This window comes from Callorhinus ursinus, unplaced genomic scaffold (genome assembly GCF_003265705.2).
Source record: "Callorhinus ursinus isolate GAN/ISIS: 27379988/994484 unplaced genomic scaffold, GSC_fseal_2.0 scaffold4, whole genome shotgun sequence".
In the NCBI taxonomy this organism is placed as follows: domain Eukaryota; kingdom Metazoa; phylum Chordata; class Mammalia; order Carnivora; family Otariidae; genus Callorhinus; species Callorhinus ursinus.
Window position 1 is genome coordinate 97,812,879 of NW_027397066.1, and position 17,444 is coordinate 97,830,322.

General features: G+C 37.5%; 1 pseudogene; it reads right to left on the reverse strand.

Annotated features, from left to right (window-relative positions):
• Positions 1–5,806: 5,806 nt before the first annotated feature.
• On the reverse strand, positions 5,807–7,238 carry LOC112826014 (RNA-binding motif, single-stranded-interacting protein 2 pseudogene; annotated as a pseudogene).
• Between the last annotated feature and the right edge of the window lie 10,206 nt (positions 7,239–17,444).

Below are 17,444 nucleotides of genomic sequence, written 5' to 3' on the forward strand. Positions count from 1 at the left end.
TACTAAACTACATATTTAATTACAAAGGTGATCATTTGAAACAAAGTCTGACACTTTTTACTTCATACACAAAAAAAGAGAGTCCTCTTGTATGTCTCCATTTCCAAATCTTTACATAAATCTATTCATTCTCCAAATAATTGTCATTTTTCCATAGTCAATGTCATTGGATCATGTACTCCATCTCTTCGAATTCTAAACCAGAACACAAGATCTAGGGAAGTAAAGTTTGCTAAATCCCTTGACCCAGCTAAGTGCACAACACAGTAGTTCACAGTAGATGAGGGAGGTCTGAACCTAGAGACCACCTCCCCCACTGAGGAATGAGCAGGGCTAAGGATCATGAATCATCCTTAGGTGGTAAGATTCCAGCCAGAAGGAAGTACAATATCCAAAAGAAGATAACAGACTTAGGTGGAAATCCAAAGAAGGGGTGGGTCAAGGCACTTTGCACATGTTATTTCTTAGAGCTGCCACCATGTAAATGCTGAGTTGATTCCCATTAGGACCAACTTACTGTTGTATAATTCAATATAATGATTGAAAATGATTTTTGTTTTGTTTTGTTTTTCCCAAGCTCTTTTCAACAAAGTTCTAAAAGTGGCAGAAAATGTTTGGTCTTTGAGAATCAGAGGGAAAGGGCTGTGTGACAGGACTTCTATATTCACAGAATGACTACTCTGTTTTCATCCGCGAGCAACGATGACACTGATGGAAAGCCATCTGCCTGGAGAAAGATGCTGCTGAGAGCTCCTTTTGGAAGCACACCAGTCCTAGTACCTTGTCTAAGGCAAATGTTTGGACCCAATGTAAATGGTTTTAGAGTTTCATCGGTCCTTCTGGCTAGCTGGATGGAAAATATGGAGTCTTTAGGCAAGTGAGAGATGGCCCCATGGAAGCTGTCGAAGCCACGGGAAACCGGCAATGCCAACACTGACAAGATCGCCCTGGTTCTAATGTGGGTCTCCTCCACACCCATCAGACCTTTATCAATGTGGAGAATCTGCTCTCAGAGCCTACTACTCTGTGCCCTCACTTGTTGCCTTTCTTTGGGTTCTATTTCCCTCGTTCCTTCTGTAAGTTTAACTGAGTTCCAGAATGAAGTTATGGTCACAAAATCAAAACTATTCTAAAACAGTCATTATGAGGCTGAGTGCAGCTGGGGTGGGGGTAGGGAAGTCTAAAAAAGGCCATATACAGAGACCACACAGGGCATCAGAGAGCCTCAAGTGGACATAGTGAGCTCAGCAGCCAAAATGGAGTTCTATGGGAATACAAACAAACTAAAGGACTAAACTAATTAACCAGACATAATTAAGATTTCTAAGACAGAAACCATTTACTAAAACCAGAGTCCTCAAGGCATAGCTGTTCTTAGAAACAAGACAGGTCTACAGGGCGCCTGGGTGGCTCAGTCATTAAGCGTCTGCCTTCGGCCTCAGGTCATGATCCTAGGGCCCTGGGATCAAGCCCCGCATCGGGCTCCCTGCTCCACGGGAAGCTTGCTTCTCCCTCTCCCACTCCCCCTGCTTGTGTTCCCTCTCTCACTGTGTCTCTCTCTGTCAAATAAATAAATAAAATCTTTAAAAAAAAAAAAAAAGAAGACAGGTCTTCTTACCTTCTGTAGACCAATGCAGAAAGGACCCTGGAGTCCTGGACTAAATACATAATGTAGCTCAGAAACCACCTAAAGGGATAATTTCTGTCAGATTGATGTTTTGGGGGAATCTGGACCATACAATTTTGGATTTTCCAACTTCTAAAAAGAAAATAAGTTTCATGTAAAATTACCAAATATTCATTGTTGGTCACAAATTCAAAACTGAAGCACTGCTGATCCTAGAGTTAGAGGCTAAAAGATTGAGCTGTATAGATTGCACTACCAGGAGCAGAAATTAAGGGAGGTTGTTACATTTAAAAAAAAAAAAGAAATCAGTAAATTGTACAGAAATAGATTCACTTTCCCAATTTAAGGGAGAAATGACTTTTTATATTATGCTTAGGAGGGGGAAATACTTATTCCTTTTTGCAGCAATTAAGAATGTATAATTTGGCAAAGAGGTTGCTGCCTGTGTTCTCCTCTAGGATTTTGATGGATTCCTCTCTCACATTTAGGTCTTTCATCCATTTTAAATTTATTTTTGTGTATAGGGTAAGAAAGTGGTCCAGTTTCATTCTTTTGCATGTTGCTATCCAATTTTCCCAACACCATTTGTTGAAGAGACTGTCTTTTTTCCATTGGACATTCTTTCCTGCTTTGTCAAAGATTAGTTGACCATAGAGTTGTGGGTCCATTTCTGGGTTTTCTATTCTCTTCCATTGATCTATGTGTCTGTTTTTGTGCCAGTACCATACTGTCTTCATGACTACAGCTTTGTAATATAACTTAAAGTCCAGAATTGTGATGCCTCCAGCTTTGATTTTCTTTTTCAGGATTGCTTTGGCTATTCAGGGTCTTTTGTTGTTCCATACAAGTTTTAGGGTTGATTTTTCCAGCTCTGTGAAAAATGCTGGTGATACACACACACACACACACACACACATATATTATCACATATGGTATTCCAGTTCCAATATGATATGTTACACACCAATACATATAGTGCAATATTACTCAGCCATCAAAAAGAATGAAATCTTACCACTTGTAACAACATGGATGGAACTAGAGTGTAAGCGAAATAAGTCAGTCAGAAAAAGACAAACACCATATGATTTCATTCCGATGTGGAATTTAAGAAACAAAACAGATGAACATAGGGGAAGGGGAGAAAAAAAGAGAGAGAGAGGGTGGTAAACCATAAGAGCTTCTTAACTACAGACACCAAACTGAGGGTTGCTGGAAGGGAGGTTGGTGGGGAGATGGGCTAAATGGGTATGGGTAAGGAGAGCATCTGTTGTGATGAGCACTAGGTGTTGTATGTAAGTGATGGATCACTAAATTCTACTCCTAAAATCAATATTACACTACATGTTAACCAACTACAATTTAAATAAGAACCTGAAACAAAATAAAACATAACAAAAGAATGCAAATTGGTAAGAAAATCTAAGATATTTATTTTCTTTATAAGTTGATTAAAAATACTCTAATAATAGTCATTTAGAGTAAGTGCAGTTAAATAAACACAATTGGGTAACTAAAAAGGATATTACCAACTCTTAAGTTTCTCGACAGGTTTAAATAAGAAATATACACGTCAAGTCATAGATAATGCCAGATCTGAAATTTGATGGTCTGCCTATAGAACATGACTTATAGATTTCCTGGGAGCTATTCAAATCCACTCTGGGCATAGAATGTTTTGGAACTGAAGAAAAGTTTCACTGATATCAGGAGTTCTCCCTTTGTGTTAAGTCTGTCGCTGTTTCCAGTCAAACAGAAGAAAATGAACATGCTCTTTTGTCTTAGATGTGGAAGACTAATTGAGTTTTCTCTGAAAATGACTGAAATATTTTGAAATTAATTTTCCCTAAGTTTTGAATTATTTCCAGTTCCAATATAAGTTACACAACAAGGAAAAGAAATCAGTAAAGCAGAGCATCCCCATAGGAACACCTACCGAGCCCCAGAGGATTTGTTTGTATATCAGATTGTAATTTATTTCTCACTTAGAGCTCACTGCCATATACTGCTGATAAAGCAAACTAGATTGTAAATTCAGAAACTGCCAAGGTTGGCTAGCAGTGCTGCTCAAAAAAAGGAAGCAATCCCGGTGCACCTGAAATGCCAAGGGACTTAGAAAACAAAACCTACTTTTTTCACTTGTCATTTATCAGGGGATGAGTTGGTTGAAATCATAAGGAATATTGCCAGCTGAACATGCTTTTATAAAAACGCAAATAATTTGTTTGCATTGGAAAAATACCAGAGACTACCAAGCTTTTAAATATATATTTAAAGTATATTAAGGAATAAACAGGGAGAGGTATGAATACCAGGAACAAAAGGGTCAAGCAATAAATAAAATTAAGTCCCTATGCATTGAGTGTCTGATGATAAGAACTGTGATGGCTCCCAAGATTTATGAAACAGAGTCCCTTCTTTAAAGGAGCTAAGATCCACTATAGCAGGGAAACAAGATAAAGTTGTGAGATGACAAATAGTTTCACCTGCTTAAAATGCAAATACTTTCAGAAACGAGAAAGGATATGAGGCAACACAAAATTAATTACCAAAAGAAAGTGACAATAACTACAAAGAAGAGAGGAATAACTTTAGCCTGAGTTTGGTTAGAGAGAAAAGGAATCTGAGCTCAGTCTTGGAGGATGGGCGGGATAAGTGTGGTTGTAATAACACTATGTTCTACGCACTTGGATGTGCAAAAATTGCGAAATTACTTTATTCAAATCAAATACGGTCCAAGCTTATGTGGTCCCTTGGTTCAGGGGACTACTGTTTCTGTGCCAAGTTTGGGCAGGAGAATTTTGGTTTATGCCACAGCCCTGATACCTAAGTTTTCTCCAACTTGGTGAAATAGGAACCGCTTCATTCCCCTTTCCCACTCTCCAGCCATGCCGGCACTGCCAAAGAGGAAGTATAGATCCACCATATTCTTTACTTGCCAATCTTCTTCCACTCTCAGTCTTGGTATGATTCTCTGTAAGGGGTTGAATAGTGTCCGCCCAAAATTCACGTCTACCCAGACCCTTGGAATGTGACTTTACTGGAAATGGGGTCCTTGTAGATGTAATTAGTTAAAGATCTCAAGATGAAGTCATCCTGGGTTTAGGGTGGATTCTAAATCCAATGCAAACGCTTTTATAAGAAGAGGAGAGGACACAGAGACAGACAGAAGAATACCATGGGATGATGGAAGCAAAGACTGGAGTGATGTGTCTACAAGCCAAGGAACACCAAGGATTGTAGCAACCACCAGAAGCTAAGACAGAGGCATGGGATCAGATTCTCCTGCAGAGCCTCCTGAAGGAACCAACCCTGCTGACACATTAAGTTTGGACTTCTGGTATCAAGAACTGTAGTAGAATAAATTTCTGTGGTTTCAACCCGCCAAGGCTGTGTTAATTTGTTGCAGTAGCCCTAGAGAAGCAATGCATTCTCCTTTTCTCTTTTCTCTCTACCCTCAACACAGTCCCCTTCTTGCTCTCCTCCAATCCCAAACATAAATCTCTGGAGGATTTTGGCCTTCTGAATAAAATAAAATCAGGAAACCAGTTTGTCTATCAACAGCTTCTATTTTCTGATTAGAAGAAACCCCCAATCCCTTATTCACAGATCGACAAATGTCAGAGAACCTGTTTGGACAAGGGAGGGGGAAAAGAGATAACAAAACACAAATTAATATCTCAACAAATTATACTGCCATATGTGGAAAGTGTATGGACAAAAATGCAGGTTGGGAAGTAAGTATGCAAAGTACTAACTGGATATACCACGATCAAGAGATAATGGATGCACCATTCTAGAGATAATAGAGAATTAAAATAAGGAAATGGTCTAATATAAATTAAAAAGAATTGGGGCAATATTTAAATATTGAAAGCAAGGCTAAAAGGTTTAGCCAGAGATTCCCAAGTCTTCTAGATTCATGGCACCCTTTCTATCTCAGTAATTTTTCATGGCACCTCTAGACCAAAAGAAATTCTTTTTTTGGGGGGGGGGATATGGAAAGAGTATATTGCAGTTAAAAACAAAATATAAAACTTTCTTTGCAAAAGAAAGAAAAAAAAGTTCTTTTGATCTCCTTGAATGCAGCACACACAAAAAGTGACAGTTCTTCCAGGCCCTCCCAGGAATGGAGGAAGAAGCAGAGGGCAGGAGCGCAGAGATTTCTTTTCTCCAGGCCCAGGCCTGTGAAAGCGCTGCCCAAGTGTTAGTCCTTAGCAGGGCCCACGCTGCGTCTGTATCCCATCAGCCCTCTGGAGTTCGGGAGCATCAGCCTCTCCAATAATTCAGGTGTCCAGGCACACCTCAGAGACAAGGCGGGTTCGCTTCCAGACCACTCGGCTGCAACACCGGCGGAAGGCACAGGGGTGTACGGGGCGATGTAAGCTCCTGGCACCCGGGCGGCCGCCGGCACGTACGTGCCCGTGCTGCTGAGCGAGAGGTGCCCCAGTTGCTGGGTAAGAGGTCCCATCATGGAGGCAGGCTGGAGAGAAATGGGGTGATCCAACCCTGGCGGCAGAACAGAACCTGAAGGCTGCATGAGGTATGACTGGTGGTGCATCCAAGACGGGTTAGGTACTTGTAGAGGAGATGTCTGAGTTACTCTCTGATAGGAAGACACAGGAGATGGAAGGTACGGGGAGAGTGCAGACTGAGCAAGCATCCTGTTGGGGATGATGTTATAAGGAGCCGGGTAAAACCCATTCTGAAGAGCTGTGGTGGGGTCATAGGTCAAGGCCATACCACCCATATCTCCATTCCTTGGCCAGGCCCATCCATTTTGCATATATTTCCCTTGGTTCTGTCGTTTCTTTGGACCACCATCAGCAAATTTGCAAAGCAAGGGATCAGATGGGGCTGGTACTCCAGCAGGTGTCTTAATATATTTTCCATTAAAGTGGGTGATGATGGCTTCACACTTCTCTGTGGACTCCATCCTTGCAAAGCCAACACCTCTGCTGGTCCCACTGGTGTCTCGGAGGATTCGAGTGGAGATAACCTGGCCAAAAGGCTTCAGCATCCCCTCTAGTTCTTGCTCATCCATGGAGAGTGGAAGGTTTGATATGTATAAATTTGTGGGGTCCTGTTCCTGTTGCTTTGCCATCTGTGCCTGCACACCACTGGCTTTCAGTGCCGTGACAGCTTTCTGTGCGGCTGAAGGACTGTCGAAGTCCACAAAGCCAGAGCCTTTGCATTTGTTCATGCTCTTGTCCAGGATGGCCTTAGTGGAGACAGTCTTGCCATATGACTGGCACAATTTGACAAGATCCTGGTCAGTAGTGCCTGGTTGCAATCCCCGGATATAGAGGTTGGTTTTGCTCAACTGGTCATTTCCATTGCTCCCACTGCTGCTGTTCGGGGTACTGTTGCTTGGACTAGGTGGTGCCATCTGCTGAGACAATGACACATAGGGCTTCTTGTTGTTCTTGTTATAGCCAAAAGTCGAAATCCCAGGCCTGGAAGTCACTGATAGCAGCATTTTCACTTTAATGTAAGGGAGCTGAGAGAGAGAAGAGGGAGAGGGAAAGGGAGGGGGAAGAGAGGGGGAAAGAGAAAATGAGAGGGAAAAGGGAGGGGGAGGAGAAAGGGGGAGCAAAGGAGCAAGAGGGAGAGGAATGGGGGAGCGGGTAGAGAATGAGCTAGGGCTGCTTGTTTACGTCAGGGAGAGAAGTTAACCGAGAGTCTGAATGAGGCACTTCCACTGGGTCCTAATGCCCCAGATGTTATTTTATTTTTCACAGCCTTAGTAGTTGACCAAAAGAAATTCTTAAGATTTCCATCTATTAAGTAATTAGGCTCAAACAACTTAATAAGTATTTATGTCCTAACAAGTCAGTAATCATTTGAAAAATAAATATACATACATTTAAAGAAAAGAAATGCATATTATTTCATTCATAAGCAACCATAATTATTTGCCAATGGGATGTATATTACCTGATGGGCACCACACTATTTCTCAAGAGTCGAAATATCAGACTGGATGCCACCACTCTCATTTCATGTCCCATTTCATTTCATGCTTTTTGTCACAGCAATTACTGAAAACTCGTCTATGAAAAGATAAGGTGTCATCATCAAAAGGAACTGTAGCATAATCAAATACTAAAGCTGTGAACTACCCTGAGATAGTAGTTTTGACCGTGCCTGGAAGATGTCCACTGCGCTTTCCTCAATTTTTATACAAAAATCCTGTGGTATCTCTGTGAATGGGCTGCAGTATGCTGGGTGCTCCTCGCTTGGGAACCATCGGTTTAGACATTCACCTCTGGTGACAAACCTGAGAGTTTCTGAGCAGAGGAATGACCTAATCAAAGCAATGTTTTATTTTTTTTTTAAAGCTTAGAAAGACTCACTGAAGATGGACTAGATTGAAGGAGATTGAAAACGAAGACAAAAGAAGGGAGACTCAGAATAAGGTAGTTCATTCTGCCAAAATATTTTTTAAAATAACTATTGTTTAGTGTATGTAAAAAAATTCTTGTAAATAGAATGCCATTGAGTTGCTTTACATAAGTGGGGGTGCTAGGGTTAATGACTGAAAAAACATGACAATGCAAGTACAGTCTTGGACTAGAGAATGTGACTTACTATACATAGGGAATGCGAAAATGTAAATAATATTGCAAGTCATTTGGGGCACCTGGGTGGCTCAGATGGTTAAGCGTCTGCCTTTGGCTCAGGTCATGATCCCAGGGTCCTGGGATCGAGTCCCACATTGGGCTCCCCGCTAGGCGGGGAGCCTGCTTCTCCCTCTGCCTCTGTCTCTCTCTCTCTCTGACTCTCATGAATAAATAAAACATTTTAAAAATATATTACAAGTCATTCATTATTCTGAAATGGTAAGCAGATCCAGAGCTCAATATTCTGAGGCCCTCCTTCTTGGAGATTTGATACGTGAGCTAGGCAGCACAACAGTTCCATTTAAAATAATGTCTCAAAAGCCAGTCACTTGGGGAAAGATGACTAAGTTCCTACTTTTCTTTATGATGCCCCCTTTTAAGAGGAATCATTTACTCTAATATTGGCAGAATGCTTCGCATTTGTGGTTTGTACCTGTTTATCTGTGGGAGAAGTAGGAATGGTTGTTGTTTGTTTGACTTTCAGGGGAAATCTGAGCCTGAGAAAATTTGTGCAAAAGTAATTTTAGAAGCACAGTATTAATTGTTCTATACAAATAAAATATTCCCCATATTCTGTAGTTATAAATACTTTTATATCTTTCCATAAGGACATTTAAAGGTATTTAAAGAATTCTTCCTTAGTAGACCAAAAAAAAAAAAAAAAAAAAAAAAAAGTTTTGCCAGAATGAAACAAAGAGCCAAAGCTCAGGAAACTTGTTTCTAGAGGCAGATCTGTGGCTAATTTGCTGTAATCTTAAACAAGTCATTTTACTTCTTTGAGTTTCATGCTTTATCTCTAAAATAGAGTAAATTAATAAAATAAAATAAAATGATTTATACTAGAACCACAAACTGGCTGCTCTAAGCTGGACATGACACGCAAATAAGTGTATTTTGTTTCACTCGTTGTGTTTTCATTTCCTTAATATGAATTAATTTCAATGCTAAAAAGAGTTTTTACATAAAACTCTAGGTATCTGTCTGGCTTCTTTTGAACCCTCTGCCTATACTCCCAAAGCAAACAGCAACACCTGAGCCACTGCTGCCCTCTTTGGTCAGGTCACACACTGCAGATCAAACTCTTTTTATGCTCCTAGCCTGGCCCCACGGGATCTGGATTTACAACCCCTGATCTACATGACTGCTAAGCTCCCAAAATGTCTAAGTACCCTGAATATCCATTGAGAAAAGGATAACATATAATTAGATATGCATGTGCATGCGTGTGTATTTATTTAATTCCTTAAATATTTTATTTTCATTGTATATCTTTTCTTTATCAAATAATATACCCTTGCCCTAAACTCTAAAGTTTAACCACCATTGTGATTATACATATGCTACTGTCGTAAGCAAATACAGATGTGTTTTGGAATTATGTAAATTATTTTTACATAAATAGATGAAATATGTAGAACACATTTTATCAGCTAAACAACCTAAGTGATGTGCTAGATCACACTCATCTCCACAGCAGATTCACTGAAACCATCAAATGCTGCATATGTTTCAGATAGTGCTTTGAATTCATACTATTAAATAGGAAATGGATGGGGCTTAAACTATGAACTGCAGGAAGGAATCAGTTTTTCATGAATATTTTAGTAAATCATCAATAACCATTAGCTAATTAGCCACTAAAATGCAATACATATATTTTAAACATTAAAATACAATTTAGAAGAAAAAAATCTATAATTTACATGTCTAAAGCCAGTTATTTCCACTTTTTAGCTTTTCTCTCCAGTGTATATCCATATGGACTTGGGTTTATAGGTGCAAGCACACAAAATTTTGCTTTTTACTTTTTTGCCAGTTAGCCTGATATCACAAACACTTTTCCATGTTGAACCATTATCATAATTTTTACCCAACAGCACCCTAATATGACATCAACTGCCTACATCTTGATTTACTTAATTATTCCACATTTTTACTGTTAAATTTATTCTCCATTTTTCACTATAATCTTTGCTGTAATAAGCTTCTTAATGCCCATAGCTCTTTTTTCTTCTTTTGAAGACTTTCTTCAGGATAAAATCTCAAGAGTAGAATTACAGAGTCAAAAAGTATAACCTTTTCTATGGCTTATGACATATATTGCCAAATTGTTTTCAAGAGGTATATGAATTCACATTTAATGTATCAGCCTCATTGGGAATTTGCCAGCATTAAGCTATTATCAGTTTTAATGTTTATACTAATTTAAAAGACGTTAAAATTGCCTCATTGTTGTTTATTTGCATTTCTTTGAATATTAATAATGCCAAAAAATCTACCATGGGATTCAAAAATATACTGGATCAAATGGTTAGGTAGTCAATTTTTCTTTTCCCAAATAAAAAGAAGTGAGATAACTTCATGAGTCCTAACACTATAGGAATACTGAAAAAAAAGATGAGAAGCAACCTTCCTCAGTTTATCCCAACATGCACTGCTGTCAACATAACTTGTCATGAATCACCTATCCACATGGAATTATTTTCCTACAGGTAAAACCTATAACAAGGCATTCTAATATTATAAATATACTCAATTTTCAAAGAACTCTTTGCTCATGATGTTTTCATTTAGTTCTGAAAAGGTTCTGTAAACTTCAATCATAGAAATAAGATGCATTTATAGTTTCTATCATGGCTGCCTTGAATAGACATTTTTTTTAATTGACAAGTGTTCACAATAACTGGCAAACAACTTAGGATATTTTAATGCAACTTCAACTATTCAATTGCAGCGAACCACAAAATAGTCTTAATTCTAACTACTAAAGACAAGATGTTTTTATTTGCCACCAGCAAAACCCCTTCTTTCTGTTTTTCCTTCATGTGCTATTGCAGTTAGATGGTTATTAATTTGATTCATTGAAACTATGTAGAATTTCCTCTTGACTTCAACAAAACCTGTGTGTCTAATTTTGATTAGCAGTAATATATGAGAGAAGTGTGTTTCCCACCAAAAGGATTAGTCACACTAAAGACTATTTGTGGATTTTTCTGTGTAGTTTGCCTTAACTAAAATAATAGATGATAAATAATAAATAAATAATAGAGACATGCTTAGGATAATTGTCACGAAATAGAGTTCTAAAGTTGGAAAAAAAGCCTACCCAAGTGTTAATATCAGTTATCTAAATTTTTTCCCATTATTTTTCTTTAAAATAGTGCTTTAAAGTATATTTATATTAAATGTCTCTATATTGTGGAAAATGAGGTTGGTTTCCACACTAACATGTACTTTGTAGAAATTGCTTTATTTTTGTTGGTGTAGACTTCCATGTGTCTTGTGAAATATGGCTTAACTGCATTTGGGGAGAGTTCCAGGTACCACAAAGCTAGTTCCTATTTGTACTACAGAACATAGTTTCTCAAAAAGTTAATAAGGGGGCGCTTGGGTGGCTCAGTCAGTTAAGCAGCTGCTTTCGGCTCAGATCACGATCCCAGGGTCCTGGGATCAAGTCCCACATCAGGCTCTGCTCAGCGGGGAGTCTGCTTCTCCCTCTGCCTGCAGCTCCCCCTGTTTGTGCTCTCTCTCTCTCTGACAAATAAATGAAATCTTAAAAAAAAAGTTAATAAGTATTTCACATACCTTTTTGAAGAATATTCCAAAGAAAATATTATCCAGTGAAAGTTCCATTCCACCAACTAACATCATTCATAAGGTTTTAAATTTTACATTAAAAGAATAATCCATATTTAAGAAAGAAAACAGATGAACATATGGGAAGGGGGAGAAGAAAAAAAGGAGGGAGGGAAACAAACCATAACGGACTCTTAATGATAAAAAACAAACTGAGCGCTGATGGAGGGGAGGTGGGTGGGGTTTGGGCTAGATGGGTGATGGGTATTAAGGAGAGCATCTGTGATGGCACTGGGTGTTGTATGTAAGTGTTGAATCACTGAATTGTACTACAGAAACCAATTTTTCACTGTATGTTAACTAAAATTTAAATTTAAGAGAAAGAAGAAGAATCCATGACAAGCACATAATGCATGTTTCCTGAAGAAGGAAGGAGGGAGAAAAGGAAGGAAGGGAACACGAAAGCAAAGGAGGGATGATTATTCTAATAAATAAGAGTTATTTATATAATAATTACATTAATAGATCAAATTTGAAAATACAGTACTATCCACGATGGTAAAAAGGCTTCTGATTAAAAATAAAGTAAGTTAATCGGGGAATAAAATGAACCATCCATAATGTAATAAATACAACTTATTAAAAAATTACCCAATGCCAAATAACAAAGGCATTCCCATTCATACTGCAAGCAAGTCAAGGTTGTCACCTATCAACACTAAAATCTTATCTTGAAATTTGATATAGGGCCAAAAATAAACTAAAAAAGGAAACAATGAATACATATTTCAATTGGAGAAAAAGATCAAAATTGTATTTTTTACATTATATGATTGATGGCCTAGAAAAGCTCAGGGGACCAACTATAAAACAGATTTAATGAAAAAATGCAAGAAAGTAGCCAAATAAAAATACACAGAAAGTTCTGAAACATCCACAAATAGTCTCTAGTGTGACTCATCCTTTTGGTGGCAAACACACTCCTCTCATAAATTACTGCTACTCAAAATTAGGCAAATAGATTTTGTTGAAATCAGGGGGATATTCTTTTTTTAAATTTTTAAGGATTTATTTATTTGAGAGAGAGAGAAAGAGAGAGAGAGAGATGAGGGAGAGAGAGAGAGTCTTAAGCATTCTCTGTGCTGAGCACAGAGTTGAATGTGGGGCTCTATCTCACCACCCGGAGATCAGGGCCCTGTGAAGATGACCTGAGCTGAAAACAAGAGTCAGAGGCTTAACCAACTGCACCACCTAGGCACCTGAAATCAAGGGGATAATTCTATATAGTTTCATTGAACCAAAGGAATAGAAGGCTAGCTGAAGACAAAGCACAAACTGACACCCTGCAACCTCCCCACCCCCACTCCTGGGTGGGATATGTGTGACATTCCTTGAGGAATCTCCCAACTATCTTAAGGTTAATGCCTTGCTAGAGGGGTAAACAACCTTAACTTGACTGTGGCAAGACCTCAGGTATCCTGTGAGTCTTAACATATGAAAATCCTTTTGAAACCTCCCTTTTCCTTACCTCCCCCAACTCCCAAGTATATAACCAGCCACCCCTCACAACCCCTGTGCAGCAGCTCTTTCTGCCCACGGGTCCTGTCTCCGTGCTTTAATAAAACCACTACTTTGCACCAAAGACTTCTCAAGAATTCTTTCTTGGTGGTTGGCTCCAGACCTCACCTATATTCCAAAACCACATCAGATTTAGAAGCATCTAACTCCAATTGCACATGAAGGAAAAGCAGAAATAATCCAAATATTTGGATTATTAGATTACAGTAATCAGTAGCAGACCATTTTAAAATACCCCTGTTCATGGGGCACCTGGGTGGCACAGTCGTCTGAACGTGGGACTCTTGGTTTCGGGTCAGGTTCTCAACTCAGGGTCATGAGAGCAAGCCCGAGTTGGGCTCAGCTTAAGAGTCTCACTGCCTCTCTCTTGCCCCTCCCCTCCGTGCTCTCTCTAAAATAAATATACAAATCTAAAAAAAAAAAAAGGAACCCCATTCAGAATAGCAAAAATATATGAAATACAAAAATATATAAGCTTCATCTGAAGGATCTACATGAAGAAAACATAAAAACCTTTTTGAGATTTTTTTTTTAAAAGACTAAACTAAATGCAGGTATATTCCTGAATGAAAGACAAAGTTTTAAATATATTATCCCCAAATAATATATAGGTTCAAGGAAATTATAAATCAATACTTATTAGTAAATATTAATATCAATCAAAATAAATAGAAAATATTTTAATGCTTAAAGAAATATTTCTGCAGTAAAAAGCTTACTATTGGGGAGGGTATGTGCTATGGTGAGCGCTGTGAATTGTGTAAGACTGTTGAATCACAGACCTGTACCTCTGAAACAAATAATACATTGTATGTTAAAAAAAAAGAAAGAAAGAAAGAAAGAAAAAGATAGCAGGAAGGGATAAATAAAGGGTGGGAAATAGGAGGGGGAGACGAACCATGAGAGACTGTGGACTCTGAGAAACAAACTGAGGGTTCTAGAGGGGAGGAGGGGAGGGGGATGGGTTAGCCTGGTGATGGGTATTAAAGAGGGCACGTTCTGCATGGAGCACTGGGTGTTATGCACAAACAATGAATCATGGAACACTACATCAAGAACTAATGATGTAATGTATGGTGATTAACATAACATGATAAAAAAACTTACTTGAAATCGAAAATTTTGATTTAATGTTATTTATTCATTTTAGAACATACACATAATTACATAAAGAAGGCAATCTCTTATCTGTTGCGAACACTTAAGAACTGATAATTTTCCAGAATATATGAGAGCAGTAGATAGATTTTTCTAAGCAACTGGAGACAAAATTTGTATTATTGTTTTGGATTTGAGGATTATTTAATCGAAAACTTCCTCTCATTTTTGTGGCTTTCAGATTTTCTTTCCAAATCAAAATACTTGTACTATCATTTATTCCTGTAAAATTCAGCAAGTTGGTCAATGCCTCAAATCTTTGGTGACTTCATTATTAAAATGAGATAGGATCTGGATAACAAGTTTAGTAATTGAATCTCCTCTTTCTGCTACACAAGGAACAAGAACTATTGTGAAAAGAAAATCCTGCTCATTGATCTGCAAAAATTTTAGAGGGCTTCTTCTGTTTACATCAGACTGCTTTCTGACCATTTAATTATAGAAACAGATTAAAAGATTTCTTAAGTAAAATTAAATCTTTGGCTCCTAAATAGATTGGCAATTATATTGCTACATATACAGCTGTAATTGTAAAACACTGCAATACAGTCTTATCTGAAAATTTTCTTTTTACACAAATATGAACAACTATGCACTTTTTATCAATGGAATGTACACCACTTAAATTTTGGAACAACGAGCCTTTCAGTATCCAAGTGACTTAATTGTCTTTCACATTTGACCTTTCAGCACATTGGCAGAATCAAACAACAACAAATCAAAGGACCTTCACAATCCTAAACTTAAAAGCATCAGGGAACAGATTTTATGCAAAATATTTCCCTGAAGCTTAAGGGTGAGATCACATGCCCTTTCTCTGGTTTCTTAAAATCTCTTAATTCTTTGCCTTGGGACCTTCTGATAAAACAGCAATCAGACTATAAATGGTTAATACTCTGTAGAGTGACAGATTGGAGCAAGCTTGTCCATTAAACCAAAAGATAGTGTGCATTTATGAAGTTAATGACAAATGATTCCTTTCTGAATTAATGCATTACTTTATTCACCATAATTATTGATCCCTAAAAGCCATTCTTTGTGCTAAAGTGCTTTAACCAAAGTGCCTTAATAGAATGTTCATTAGTGACCTCATAAAATGACACACAGGCAAAAGGAAAATAGAGACCTAAGTCATATATTTCAAAATCTTGAATATGACATACACAATTGGAAATCTTTCAGCAGAAATTACATATGAACAAGTAATACAAAGAGAAATCTAAACCATGTATATGCTGGGTTCCATCCAAAATGGAATCCAACCCAGATTTCCTAAAGGAACACCACAATGATCAATCATATAGCAGACATCAGAAAGTGGAAAAACAGTGGTAATACATTAAAACACATTTTCAATAGACATAAAACCAAACCCTTGAAATCTACAAAGAATGAAGGGGGGTGGGGAGGGGGAGAATGTGCCCCTGCATAATACAGTAATTCATCTTCACTTAATAAGGTATAGGACACACTCAAGTGTGCATAAATCATCTTGTGTTTGTTCCCTTTGTACAATATGTGGCCTGATAGGAGTACTTTGACCACTGCTGATGTCAAAGAGAAGAAATATCACAGCTGTCAGACAAAGAAAGGTTATATTCCTTTGCTAAAGGTATAGAATTTCACCTTCACTAACCTATAATCAGGAACAAGTTCCAAATGGCTATTGGAATTAGAAAAATTACACATGACATAATTAGAAATTTCATGCTCAAAAAAGACCTCACACTAGTAAACAATATGGCTTTGGAAACATGAAGCAAAAATGTTTCAAATTCTAGCTGTTCTAAATGTACCATAAGTAATATCTTTTATAAGGTAATGTAACGGTAGAGACAAATTTAATCAATCATTTCTGGAGGAGAAAAACAGTCTTACCCTGCAGATAACATATACAATCAGTAGATTGTACATTAATTATTTTCTAATAACTAATAATTTATTTGAAACTGTACTTTAAGTGTCTATCCCCAAGTTCTTGCCATATTTTGTCTTTTGGCTAGAGAATTCCTTGGTTATCTGTTTTAAAGCTATTATGAGAAAGATTAGAAGAAAATACATCGCAGAAGCCACATGATGAACAATATTACGTATCTAATAAAGAGGTCACACAGATTGATGAGCTCTTTTAAAAGGGCGCTTGGAGAAGTTACCTCAAATCTGCTGATTTTTGCTATGTTATGCACTCTTACAAATATTTTGTAATTATTTGTTTATCTACTTTCAGAAAAGAATGCTTCTGACATCTGACACTATGACAACTCGAGCTGTGATTTTTTTCAACTGGTTGTTAACAAGCGAATATTTAAGCAGTGGTAAACACACCCTGAAATGTGAAATATATGTATAAATAATGAAATATATATACATGTATATATATAGTCTTCATTTGAGTTCTTTATTATTTTAACTATGCATTTTAGGAAATAAGAAAAATGAATTCTATTCCTGAAACAAATATTACACTATATGCTAACTAACTGGAATTTAAACAAAAACTTGAAAAAAAGAAAAATAATTTCCTCCTGAAATGGCAGCCAATAACTAAAGCTAAAAATCTCAAATCTAACCCAAGGTCAGGAGTCCAGGCTGTGAGAGTATCATAATGATAGAGGGAAAAGGAAGATTAATGTTCAGCCAGTGCTTTTTTACAAATGGCAAATCTATGTATCTATCGCGTTATTCCCCAAACAAAAGTAATTATATTCTTTCTTCCTGCTTCTGCTAAAGCCATCAGACTAAATGTCCTGTTTTTACTCTTTTCCCATTAATATTATCTTTGATGAAAAATTTTAATATGATCTCTTCAGTGTAAAACTTTTATCATATGACATATGAAGATATTTGGGGCATGGGAACAGAAAAACACTGTGTGATTGGCC